The sequence below is a fragment of the Heterocephalus glaber genome, unplaced genomic scaffold (assembly GCF_053883595.1).
Source record: "Heterocephalus glaber isolate CG9 unplaced genomic scaffold, H.glaber_assembly_v1.0 deba00001472, whole genome shotgun sequence".
NCBI classification, from domain to species: domain Eukaryota; kingdom Metazoa; phylum Chordata; class Mammalia; order Rodentia; family Bathyergidae; genus Heterocephalus; species Heterocephalus glaber.
Genome location: NW_028258315.1, coordinates 68,543,524 through 68,557,115, shown reverse-complemented (window position 1 = coordinate 68,557,115; position 13,592 = coordinate 68,543,524). Strand labels below are relative to the sequence as shown.

Here is a 13,592-nt window from a genome sequence, read left to right as displayed (position 1 = left end):
ATCATCTAGGATTTTATGATTCCTTTTGTTTTACATTTTTGAATTATCTAGCATTTTAGTTTAAGCATAGTTTTTAATTTTTTATTGTTTGTATAGTCCAACATAAAGCAGTGCGACATAAATTAGCAAATATCAAAAATAGAAAAAAAATTTAAAAACAAAGATCAACAGGAGCATCTTGAGAATAGATCAAAGAAGCCCTACTGGTGTGGAGGCACAGCCTGTAATTCTAGCACTCAGGAGGCTGAGGCAGGAGTATTGGAAGTTTATAGCCAGACTACACAGTGAGACCCTGTCTCAAAAAAATAAAAAAATCCTAAAATACTGTGTGGCCTAGAACATTGCACACATTGGTACTCTGCTCAAATCTCCGTGAGAATCTCTTCAACCTACTCTGGCAACCTTTTTCAAAGGATTGTCCTTGGGCTACTAGAGCCATCTCTAGTTGAAAGGTTGGAGATGCTTGGGAATTCACATTCCCCATGGTGGCTGCTAGCCACTGGCTATTGAGGGTAAACAAAAGCCTAGCACCTTTTTTTGAAGACTGATTGAACTCAGGAATGTAACTTATGATCCAGAACCTCTCACATGATGAGGCCAAGTGCAGGAATCCATCTAAACAGATGCCCTTGTTTGTCTGTCTCCATTACCTATTTCCTCTACTCCCTTATTAGTTTACCCTGGGAGCATTTCTTTAATAAATCACTTCCACTTGAAACTTTGGCTCAGAATCTGTCCCTGGGAGAACACAATTTAAGACACTAGATATTCTATTTTGTTGGATGAATAACCTGGGAATTCATTCATGCATACATATACATTGAATATCCCTGATACATGTTGCGTCTGTTAAAACACCCTTGCATTTAATAGTTACTGTATTCTAAGTAATGTATGTTTCTGCTGCCAGTTTCTAGTTTCACTCCACTATGGTGTGAAGCTCACTTTACAGGATTTCCATTTCTTTGGATATGTTAAGTTCTTTATTGTTGTTAGGAGCATGGTCTATTTTGAATAAAAATGAATAAATTCCTAGAATAGGACAATCTGTAAGGATAGAGAATAGCTCAGTGGTTGACTAGATGTGTGTGTGTGTGGTGAGGAGGGCTGGGAGATAATAGCTAGTAGGTACTGTTTTGTTTTGGGATAACAAAAATGATCTAAATTTGTGGTCATGGTTGTACAACTCTGTCAATATGCTAAAATCTATTGAATCACACACTTTAAGTTTATAAATTGTACAGTATGCAAATTTTAGTTCAATAAAGTTGTTATTCAAAAAAACACCTTTGTGATTATATATATGATACAGTCTGTATGTTCATGAGATGAATAAACTAGTTAGTGAGATAAGACATGGAAAGTCACAATACAATGTGAGATTATCTGTCACTTGTTCATGCAAAAAAATACTGGATATCCTCCAGGTATGTGTGATGAAATCCTAAAGAGATGGGAAAGGAGTGGTTACAACTCTGTGATGAGGAAAGTTTTGGGATAGGTCTTATATGACGGGTGCTACATGGCAGAATAGATTTCCAAACAAAAAGTTGGAGGGAAGGGGCATATGAAATCAAGTTAGTTGAGCATGTGAGGTTGAGGAAATAAAGGAAGCCATGGTGGTAAGTGGGCTATTGAAACAATCACCTGTATCTCTGACATCTCTTCATTCAGCCATAGAGCCACAGGTCATTCTGCGCTTGTGAAAATAAGTACAAATCTTAGGGAATATGTTGCCAAAAAACCACTGCGTTCTATATTTTTCTTGTCTGATTCCCTATATAATTGCTCTTGTAAGCCTCCATTGCACTGAGGTGATAGAAATTTAATCTTGATCATATTGTGTGCCTCGCTATCCACTTCTTTTCCCTCAAGTTTCATCCAAGTTCCAGGGGTCTTTGGGGAGAATTTAGTAGGGTCTCTGAGTCTGAACATCATCTAGATATCTGATACTGGGTTATCAGGCAAGGACAAATCATTGCTTCAGTGTCTTATTTCCATATTCAAAGTGCCTTTAGGTCTCACTGTTCTTGAGGCTACTCCCATGCCACCCTGGTATATGATACTCACCTGGCGGTTGGCCCCAGTACTCTGTCCAAAGATGGGCAAGGTGCCAGGTCTCGCTTCTCATTAAATTCCCATCACTTCCCTTTATTTCCCCTTCCCTCAACACTTGTAAATTTACTTTTAGTTATAAGATTTTGTACTTACATCTTCCCGCCATCTCAATATTGTATCTATATTGAGCCCTTTTCCTTTGCTGTTTTGAAAACTAGCAAGTAAGGAAGTTACTCTGTCTTGTTTTGTTTTGGTTTGTTTTCTTTGTGCTGTCATAGCTTGAAATGGAGAGTGGAAGTGGGAAAAAGACAAAGAAAAAATAGGTCAGGGAAGACAGTGAGGCAAGTAAGGTGCTTATAGCACAAAAGTTAAAGAAGTACTCACTTTCTGGATCATATAAATGTTCTTCTACAGAACCTGAAAGTGAGAGCCTCTTAACTCTTGTGCCCTAAACATCTCACTTATTTTACCCTAATCCTAGATGTGAGATCATTACCAAAGGAGAGAAAAAAAACCACATTAAAATGTCATATATATGTGTATCATTTTTCCCAAGATGAATATAATCATCATGTATGACATATACTAATAAAAATAGAAAAAAAATTTAGCCCACTTAAAGTAGACAAAAGAATAAAAGAAAAGTTATCACTGGTGATCTTTCATTGAAGATTATTGGTGATTCTATGTTCTTTATTCTAGTTCATATTTTAACATCTTTTTTTTAGCAGGATTTTCATATATTTACTACCTAAGAATTTTCACATAAAATACAAATGGCAAATGTGCAGGATGTTGAATTAATCTGACATTTTTCTTGGTGGAGGCCTTGCTAACCTCAGTAACTGTGTAGCATGGAGTTGTACATTTTACTGTTTCTTTTTGGGGTTTTGAGACAGGGTTTTGCCATGGAGTTCAGGCTGGCCTCAAACTTGCAGCAATCCTCCTGCCTCAGTCTCTCAAGTGCTGGGGTTGCAGATGTACACCACCACGCCCAGCTTGGAGTTGTACATTTTAAAAAGACTGGTCCAGTTGTGTTTGCTCTGATTTCACTTCCTCTCCACTTAGAGCACTGGCAGGAGCATCACCACATGGGGTGTGGACAATGTCTCTGTTCACTTCCTCCTGCTCCTCTCCAGCATGATCCTCTTCAACTGCCTGTGCGCCACGTGTGTCCATGGACATGTCATTTTCCGGGACCTGACTGCTGCTCAGCAGCTTTGCCTGCCTTCTTCCCAGGGCCAGCTGTTTGTTCCTCTCAATTCTCTGCTGCTGCTCCTCCGTGAGGGTGCTCCTTGGCTCAGGATCAAGTTTCTCACCCTCCGCTGAGTTTGTCAGGAAGGGGTCAAATTCAGTAGCTGTTACCTCAAGGCCATTATTTTCCCCTACTTCATCTTAACTTCCTCTTTATTTCCCAAGTACTCACCTCTGTCAATAAAATCCTCAAATTGCAGTTTGGGGAATAGTCTATGTGCCCAGTGCTCAATGTGTCTGATGAGCATCTTCAAGTCCTCTGCCTCATGACCTTTACCTTTGAATTTTGTCTTGTCAAACACATGCCTTAAAGCTGGAAGGCCCCTCTCTGAAATTAATCTCTGAGCATCCAGCCTGGGGATGTTCCTTTTAACTGTTCTCTTTGGAGGGACAGGAACAGGTTCTCTGCTCCCTGACTCTTCAGACTGGCATGGTGGTGCACGCCTGTAATCCCAGCATTCAGGAGGCTGAGGCAGGAGGATAGCCAAGACTTGAAGGCCAGCCTGAACTATGGAGATCCTCGCACAGACTGCGATGGCAACACACTATTTTAACATCTTTCCAATAAACAATTAATTAAAAATAAAATTATATAAAGTAAAATTATAATAAAATACTGACATTTAGGGAAGCTAGGTAAAATGCATATAAAATTCTTTGTACAACTCATGCTATTTTTTCTGCAAGGTTGAAATGATTTCAAGTTAAGAAAATTTAAGATTATTAAACATCAAAACACTTGTTTAAAATATAAAGAAACAGGCTGAGTATAGCTCACTGGTAGAATGCTTTCTAGCATGCACAAACCATGGCTCCTATTCCAGCACACACACAAAAAGCAAAATCCCAATGGTTCAAAATATGTTGGAGACTAGCCTGAAATATTCTTAAGTCTCCTAATTCAAGATAATTGTTCAAACTTTGCATATATAGGTTACTTGGTCTGTGTTCACACACATAAATCACTAAATTTGGGAAATTTTCTTAAAAGACGCACTTCAACTTTTTAATGAATAGTTATAATGGTTGGTATGTGTGACACAGATGACATTATTTGAAAACCTTCACAAAGAAATCCTTACATAGCTTGGTTTTTATTTTTATTTCTTGTCTTGTTTTCCAGTGTGTTATCTGCTAATGTAAACGACCTTAAGATCTGCTCTGGCTCATTGAGACAGGCAGTATGTTTTGGGTGTTACTGTCTACTACCACTGCATATTATAATCAAACATGAACCATGAAATTACTAAGCAATTTCTTGCTTATACCATTTCTGGCACTTTTTTAAGTCAATGAAAATATATTCAGATCTACAAAGGTGAATATTCAACTTGGGAGACAAAAAATACTTAACTTGCTCTTTGGTTGTACTTTGCCCTGGATTTCTTCATGTTCAGGTATAATGTCTAGATGCGATTTACAGATAAAATTCACAGGATACAATCTATGTATGTCTACAATGTGCATAGAAAATCATCCATCTCTGAGAGAGACTGCATTCTCAGAAATTGATCTTTTCAATGTGATTTTCTTGAAAAATTATGTCTTTGATATTAAAAACTGTAACATGTTTGCTGGGTGAAACCTAGTGAAGATCATAAATATACCACTGAAAGGTGCTGCTTAACCAAAGCCACTTGAAACTGGCATTATGAATGATATTCAGAAATATGTTCAGGTAATCCTTCATTTAAAAGATTGATGTGAGTACCCCTTCTCTCAATGGAAAAGATGCTTAAGTAGGGAAGCTACGTCGTATTTGCTGCCTTTATCTGCTCCGTCCCTTTCCAGAGGACTTTTTCTTCTCCACTTTATTGAGGTATAATTGACAAATTAATAGTATATATATTTACAATAGACAACATGCTGTTTTGATATCCAAGTGTGTATACATTGTGAAATGATTATCATAAGCAAATAAATTGAAACATCCATTGCCTTACATAGTTTTTGTGTGTCCATGTGTGGTAAGCACATTTAAGACCTACTTTCTCAGGAAATTTCAATTATACAATAGAGTATTATTAGCATAGTCAGCAGGCTGTACAAATTGATCTCTAGAACGGATTCATCTTGCCTTATTAAATTTTGTTACGCTTGCCCAACAGGGGTTGGATGGGGGAGTATTAGTAAACAAAACAAAAAAGACCTTAATTTTTAAAGAGGTTTTCGATTCACAGCAAAATTGAACAAAAACTGCAGAGAATTCTCCTATTTCCTACCCTACATATTTACAGCCTCCTCACCTATCAACATCTCTTAGCAGAATGGTATACTTATTACAATCAATGAACTTATATTTATAAATCATTATCATTATATTAGGATTCATTCTTAGTGTTGTATATTCTATGGGTTTTGATAAATATCTAATGTCATATATTCACCTCTATGATATCATACAAAATAGTCTTATGGCCTTAAAAATACTCTGTGTTTCACCTATTCATCATCCCTTCCCTCTAACTCCTGGCAACCACTGATTTAATAGCTTTGCCTTTTCCAAAATGTAATATAGTTGGAATCATGCAGTAGGCAGCCTTTTCAAATTAGCTTCTTTCACTTAATAATATATACTTAAGGTTACATATCTTTTCATGGCTTGATACCTCATTCTTTTTAGCCCTGATTACTATGTCATTGTCTGAGTATACCATAGTTTATGTATTTACCCTTTCATCTACTAAAGGACATTTTAGCTGCTTCCACATTTTGGGAAAATTAAATAAATTTGGTATAAAAATGAATGTGCAAGTTTTGTGTGGATGTAAGTTTTCAGCTCCTTTGAGTAGCTACCAATGACCGTGATTTCTGGATCATTTGGGAAGAGTATGTTTAATTTTGCAAGAAACTGCCAAACTGTCTTCCTACTGTCTCATTTTATAATACATGAAAATTTCTGTTTCTCCACATCTTTGTCAACTTGTATTGTCAATGTTTTGGGTTTTTGCCATTTTAATAAGTATATAGTAGTATCTCATTGCTGTTTTAATTTGCATTTCCCTAATGCCATATGATGTGTAATGTCTTGTCATATGCTTATTTTATATGTTTTTCTTCTTTGATGAAGTGTCTGTTCAGATCTTTTGCCCATTTTTCTCAGATTTATTGAAGTGTAAATGACCAAAACTGTACATATTTACAATTGTATATATAAATATACAATAAAATATATGTAAATATAAGTAAATAATAAAGATCTACTTCCTTGGCAAACTTTGAGAATATAATACATTTTTGTTAACTATAGTCACTGAGCTTTACATTAGATCTCCAATACCTACTCATCCTGCATAACTGAATCTTTGATCCTTTCACCAACATCTCTTCATTTTACTCCTCCCATAGCCCCTGAGAAACAAAATTCTATTTTCTTTCTCTATGAGCTTAGCTCTTTTAGATTCCACATGTAAATGAAATGAGATCATGCAGTATTTGTCTTTCTGTGCCTGGCTTATATGACATAGCATGATGCCATCCAAAGTTCATCCTTCTTTTTAAAGGCTGAATAACATTAACATTATTGTATTTTTGTTTTTCATTTAGTTTTATGGCTCACTTTAATTTCATTTTCATTTTGGGGGTGTTTTTGGAATGTGGATATCCAGTTGTTCTAGCATTATTTGTTGAAAATACTCTCTTAGGCAGATGTAGTGGTGCATACCTATAACCCCAGTACTCTGGAGGCTGAGGCAAGAGGATCCCTTGAGTTCAAGGCCAGCCTGGGCTATGTAGCAAGGAAGAAATAAGTTCCTAGAATCAAATGATAACTTCAGTACAACATATCAGAATGCAAGGTACATAATGAAATCAGTCCTAAGAGGGAAGCTTATAGCTATGAATGTCTACATCACAAAAACAGACTGAGTCCAAATAACCTAATGATGCACCTCAAGGTCCTAGAAAAACAAGAACAATCCAAATTGAAAGCTAGTACAAGAAAAAAAATTATAAAGAACATCAAAAATTAATGAAATTGAGACTAAAATAATACAAAGAATCAATAAATTGAAGAGTGAGTTCTTTGAAAGAATGAACAAAACAGACACTTAGCCAATCTTCCAAAAAAAGGAAAGAAGAGGCCCAAATCAATGCAATTAGAAAGAAAAAGGCAAAAATCACAATGGATACTGCCAAAATCCAGAAGATTATTAGTAACTACTTTGAAAATCTGTATTCCAATAAATGGGAGACTCCAGAAGAAATGGATAGATTCCTAAATACAAATGAATTATCAAAACTAAACCAAGGAGATACAAAAACCCTGAATAATCCAAAAATAGCTATTGAAACTATGAAAAGCCTGGGGCCCAATGGATTTGCTGTTGATTTCCACAAGAACTTCAGTGAGGATCTAATGCCTATACTCTTTAAACTCCTTAATAAAATCAAAAGAGAAGAAGTACTCTCAAAGTCATTCATAGAAACTAACATTACCTTAATTCTAAAACTAGACAAGAGTCCAACCAAAAAAGAAAAGTACTGCTAATCTCTTTAATGAACATAAGGACAAAAAAATATCTTCAACAGGATACTGGCAAACAGAATGCAAAAAAATCATCAAAGAGATCATACAGTTCAATGATGGCAAACCTTTTAGAACTTTCAATGATAACAAACAGCCAGCTGTGGCACGCGTACCATAGTTTCGCCACCACTGTCATGCATCATGACTGAATAGGATTCATATCAAGAATGCAAGGATGGCTCAACATATGCAAATCATTAAACGTAATACACCACATAAACATGAAGCAAGGACAAAAATCATCTCAATAGATACAGAAAAAGCCTTTGACAAAATCCAACATCGATTCATGATAAAATCTCTAAAGAAAATAGCTACAGAAGAACTTTATCTGAATATGATAGAAGCCATTTATCAACCAACATACTGACAACATCATATTAAATGAGAAAAAAACTGAAAGCTTTCCCTCTAAAATCAGAAAAAAGACAAGTATATCCATTACCACCACTCCTGTCCAATATACCAGTAGCACTCAAAATATTAGCTAGAGCAATCAGCCAAGAGAAACAAATAAAAGGGGTATGTATAGAAAAGATATTAAACTATCATTATTTGCAGATGACATGATCTTCTACTTGGAAGACCCAAAAAATTCCACCAAAAGACTTCTAAAATTAAAAACCAAATTTATCAATGTAGCAGGATACAAAATCAGCACACAAAGATCAATAGCATTTGTATCAGAAATAATGAACCCATCAAGAAAAAGTAAATACTTGGGAATTAACCTAACCAAGAAAATGAAAGACCTTTACAATAAAAACTACAGTACATTGAAAAAGATAGAGAAAGATATCAAAAAATGAAAAGACATTCCCTGTTTCTGGATAGGCAGAAACAGTACTGTCAAAACGGCCATATAGGGCCCGCGATTTAGCTCAGTGGTTCCGCTGCCTGCCTCACAAATACAAGGTCCCGGGTTTGATCCCCAGTATCAAAGAAACAAAACAAGGGGCTGGGGGTTTGCTCAGTGGTTCTGAAACCCAAGGTCCTGAGTTCGATCCCTGGTACCAAAAGAAAAAACAAAACAAAACACGGCCATACTTCCAAAATTGATACAGACTCTTAATGCAATGCCAACCAAATACCAACCACATTTCTCACAGAATTAGAAAAAACAATTCTAAAATTTATATGGAATCAGAGAGGTTCAGTATAGCAAAACCAATCCTGGATAACAAGAACAAAGCAGGAGGTATCAATCACAATCCCAGATTTGAAGTTATAGTATTAAAAAGAACACTGTACTGGCACAAAAACAGACACGTGGATCAGTGGAACAGAATAGAGGATGCAGAAACAACCTATGGCACATTCAACCATCTGATCTTTGACAAAGAGGCCAAAAATATACACTGGGGAAATGATAGCCTCTTTAACAAATAGTACTGGGAAAAGTGGCTAGATTGAAGCTAGACCCATATTCCTCATGGTTTACTAAGCTAAAATCAAAATGGATCAAAGAGCTAAATATTAAAACAGAAACACTTAACCTCCTGGAAGATAAAATAGGTAAAACTCTTGAAGAAATAGGGGTAGGCAAGGACTTTCTGAATAGAACCCCAGCTATACAAGAAATAATATTAAGAATCAACAAGTGGGGGCTGGGGATTTAGCTCAGTGGTTCCGCCACCTGCCTCGCAAGTGCAAGGTCCCAAGTTCAATCCCCAGTACCAAAAAAAAAAAAAAAAAAAAGAATCAACAAGTGGAATCATAACAAATTAAAACGTTTCTGCACTGCAAAGGAAACAACCAACAAAGTGAAGAGAAAACCTACAGAATGGGGAAAAAATTGCCAGATATTTCTTGCACAGAATGTAAAAAGAGCTCAAAAATTTTAGCTTCCTCCAAAATAAAAGACCTAATCAAAAAATTGGCAAGTGTAATGAATAGACACTTCCCAGAAGTACAAATGGCAAAAAAATACATGAAAACGTGTTCAACATCTATGGCCATTAGAGAAATGTGAATTAAAACAATACTGAGATTCCATTTTACTACAGAAAGAATGGCTATCAACAAGAAATCAAATAATAACAAATGCTGGTGAGGCTATGGGGAAAAGAGAACACTTCTACATTGTTGGTGGGAACATAAACTAGTACAACCACTATGGAAATTATTACAGAGATTCTTGAAAAACTGAAAGTATCATAAAACAGAAGTTCAAAAACTAAAACCCTACTGGGTAACTCTTTGGTTAGGTTATACTAGTACTGACAACTTCTAAGTTTAGGACTCAAAACAGTTCACTGAACTACTTATTAGGTCTGTTATTAATCTCAATAAAATGCTTTGCAAGTTTGTGTTTAAAAAAACAAAAACAAAAACAAACAAACAAAAAACCCTGAACGTAGAAATTTTATTTGACCTGGATACCCAGTATCTTCCTGAAATAATTACATAATTATTAAATAATTAAAGACATGATATTACAGTGATAAATGCACACCTATTTTTATAGCAGCACAAGTCATAATAGCTAAATCTTGGAAGCAGCATATACTGTATGTCCATCAACAGATAAATGGGTAAAGATAATTAGCATTTATACACAATGGAGTACTACTTTACCATAAAGAAGATTAAGCTTGAGTCATTTGTAGGGAAATGGATGCACTTTGATACCATAATGTTAATTGAAATAAATCACACACACACAAAAGACTCAAAATATAAATAAATTAAAATATAGATATTTTAAAAATATAGACTCAAAATATAAATAAGTTAAAGAGCAAAATAAAAGGTAATAGGAAACAAACAGATCGATCTTTTACAAAAGAGAAGGTGACCAAGAGATGGAGGTAGAAGAGAGCAGGAGAGGGAAAAGGCATGAAAAAAATGAATAAAGACGTGTTATGTACAAGTACCAGCTCCCTCAATGAATATAATCATTACATACTGCAAACATGTACCAATACAAATTTTAAGAAGCTGGCCACAATTTTGAATAATTTTCATTAAGCTAGAAAGTCAGGTGAAATAATTTTTTTGAATTTTAAAATTTTTATTAGTTCATGTTTGCAGTACATAATGATTACATTCATTGTAGGGAATTGATACATGTACATAACACATCTCAATTCTTTTTTCCCCTTCCCTTCTACTCCCCTACTTTGTTAGCAACAGATTCATTTATTTATCTTATAAGTCCTTATAAAGTTAGTTATCATACAGGCAAAATAATTTTTAAAGCCTTATCATTATTAAGGTGAAGAAGTATAAAAATACAAGGAAAAGTATTGGGACTGTTTTAGATTAAAGGAGGCTAAAGAGACATGCTAGTCAAATGAAATGTGTTATACTGAACAGGATCTTGGACTGGGGAAAAAATAGCTATGATCTTTAGTATGGACAGTGGATTATAATACTGTATCCATATTGGATTTTCCTGCTAACTGTGCTGTGCTTATGAAGAGGATCTCCTTGTACTTTGGAAATACCTACTGAAGTTTTTGGAGGCATAATGTTTCAGCTTACTTTCAAATAATATAATATAGAAAAAATACATTTGGTATACAAAGAAAATGATAAAGCAAATGCAACCAAGTGTAAGCAAATGGGTTAAAATGTGTGAAAAAATCTTTGTACTTTTGTAATTTTTCTGTAACTTAGAAACAATAAAAGTCCTCCTCCAAAAGCTTTAAAATTGAGCCTAAAAGTTTAAAAATCATGTCTTTGACATATTTTCCTGATTTTATTCTAGTAATCCAGACTTTTTAAAAACTCATGCAAGAGTTGCATCTAGACCATTTGGCCTGAAGATGTAAACATAAGGGAAAATACCACATAAAATTTTATCACTAATACATTTCTGCTAGATAGAAAAATATAAAATTGGAGGTAACAATATGCTTCATTTTAATTCTTCCAATATTTTGTGCTGCTATTAATGAAGTTAACTCTGATGCAAAGATGATAGTCTAGGTAGTTTTTCCCTCAGTGAATAATATCTGGGAGAAGAAGGCTTAGGGTAAAAAGGTGTGACATCAGTTTACTCACAAATGAAGTGTACGTACTTGGGAGTTATTTGTACCATTTCTATCTTTTTAAATTTTTTGTAATTTTCCTGTTAAAATTATTTCACAATAAAAAATTATTGAAAAATGAAAAAAAAATCTGAACAGTTTCATAAATTCCTCCCCCTCCCAGCCATCAGCCACCAGTACCAGAACAAATTGTAGATCACATAATATTCTTTATAAGGTTGTTATCTACACTGATAAATGTCTAGGTCCATCCAGTTTGCTATTGGATTTCTGTAGCTTGTATCTTAAACCCTGTGGGTACCTGTCAGTGAGAATGAATCAGTCCAGAACTTCATTGAACTGGGAAAATCTATCAAAGGTTGGTTAGATTGGTCAGAATCATTTGACAGTTAATATAATTAAGCAGGTGAGTAGCAAAGGTATACACATTTTTAAGAGGCTGTTTAAATGAAACTCTAAGACCAAAAAAACCCTATTTTGCTTAGATAACAGATTAATTTGCTAGTAGATTCTGAGCAGCCAGGAATTCTGCAAACTGCAGTGGCTGTTGACAGCATCCCTGACATGAAGTACATTGCTTCTCTAGGCCAGTCCCGGTTTAAACTTTTATGTTCATGATTTTGTTCAGTATTAAGCAAAGGTCAAGGAACATATTGTTCCTGTCAAAAGAGTGAATAAACTGAGTGTGATGGCACATGCTTGTAATCCTAGGGCTCTAGGAGGCCGAAGTAGGAGGATCACAAGTTCAAGCCTAGCTTGGGGTAACTTAAAGAGCTCTCATAACAAAATTTTAAAAAAGATCTAGGGCCGGAGATTTAGCTCAGTGGTTTCGCCGCCTGCTGCGCAAGCACAAGGACCCGAGTTCGATCCCCACACCCACCCCCCCAAAAAAGATCTAGGGATGTAGCTCAGGTGTAGAGCACTTGCCTAGCAGGCCCTGGTCCCAATCCCTAGTACTGCAAAACAGACAAATAAACAAACAAAAAAGAATTAACGTAGCATGTGGATTGACTCTTGGTCCATCCTTTTAAATTTGCATATTGGTGCCCTTCTTTGCTCCCTTTATAGCTATTGTGCCATTCATATGTGGCAACTTGAAAAGCTCGGTCTGCTTGTCACATGACAGAAGCCAATTACTGGAGAGGCAAGGTGGTGATAGAGCTAGCAGACTGGGCTAGCAGACTGTGAAGATGGAGGACCATCATCCTAAAAGACCATGTTGCTGGGCAGTTTGGAGATGTGTGATCACAGACTGGTAGGTGCCTTGTTACAGGTGGAGGTTTGTCACCAATGACACATATTTGATCCTAATTACCTAGTCACAAGATGTTTCTCAGTTCTGTAAGTGTGAAGAACAAAGATCATTATTTCCTCAAGGTATTCTTGTTATTGATTCATTTTTCTGTGTGCAGTTACTGATATCACACAGTGGGCAGATTAGGGGGGTGGCTTCCCTGAGGCCCTCTTTTTGATCATCAAACTCATGATAATGAAAGAAAACATGATTCCTATGGAAGACAGTTCAGGTCTGAGGTTAAATAGGGAGTTTGGCATAAGATCTGGTCTAAATGCTTGTTTTTTTATTCAAGATTATTCACATTTTCCAGGCTCTCAATATTACCATAAATAAATATTAAATAGTAATATTACCGGGCCGGGATCTAGCTCAGTGGTTTCACCACCTGCTGTGCAAGCGCAAGGACCCAAGTTCAATCCCTGGTACCAAAAAAAAAAAAAAAGTAATATTACCAATTTGT

General features: G+C 35.6%; 1 pseudogene; it reads right to left on the bottom strand.

Annotated features, from left to right (window-relative positions):
• Positions 1–2,955: 2,955 nt before the first annotated feature.
• LOC106010487 (TIMELESS-interacting protein pseudogene) overlaps positions 2,956–13,592 on the bottom strand; it is a 29,206-nt pseudogene continuing 18,569 nt past the window's right edge.